The sequence below is a fragment of the Cyprinodon variegatus genome, unplaced genomic scaffold, assembly GCF_000732505.1.
Source record: "Cyprinodon variegatus isolate N-32 unplaced genomic scaffold, C_variegatus-1.0 Scaffold1080, whole genome shotgun sequence".
NCBI classification, from domain to species: domain Eukaryota; kingdom Metazoa; phylum Chordata; class Actinopteri; order Cyprinodontiformes; family Cyprinodontidae; genus Cyprinodon; species Cyprinodon variegatus.
The window spans coordinates 44,713-45,466 of record NW_015151533.1 but is presented as its reverse complement, the minus strand read 5'-3'; positions in this window follow the sequence as shown (position 1 = coordinate 45,466).

The window sequence follows — 754 nt, the reverse complement described above, 5'->3', positions numbered from 1 at the left end:
GCAGCATGGCGGTTGAGAGTTTTAAATGCAGTAGTGTTAGCCTTGATGTTCACCACCATCATGGAGCAAAGCAGTCTTACATGTGAGCGTTGGAACAGGCTTCCTCTGACTGCTGTCGTCTGTGTCTGAGCCTTCAGGGATCTCTGCACTCAGATGCTTCTTTACTTTTTAACCTGTTAAAGCCACAGGCTTCAATGTTATGATGTGCATAAATTGTTACGCAAAAAGGAAGTGATACAATTTTCACATCTTTGTTATAAAAAATACTTACAAATACTAATCATCACTATTATTATTATGATGTTATTCTTACTATTAAAGCTGCACAAAACACAGCAGGTTTATCATCTTAGGTGTGCTGTATTAATACTGTAATAAAAAACAACAATGGTTTGAACTGCATTAAATGCAAATTGATCACATTATTATTAAGCATGCATATATTTTTTCGGTTTAGAAATGCTCCTTCCTTCCCTGGAAAAACAATCTAGAAATAAGTAAGAAATTCTTAAATTAAGTGTATTTACCCTTAATTTGAGTAGGTAAATTAGATGATTTGTCAATGCTATGAGAATTTTAACTCTTAAAATAGGATAATTAGATAAAATGCACTTGAAATAAGACAATGCAATTGTGTTTTCTTATTTTAAATGTAAATTGTCTTGTTCCATTGGCAAAATGTCTCTTTTACTTTCTCAATTTGAGAACAAATGCACTTATTTTAAGAAAAAATGACTTCTCTAGATTTTGATTT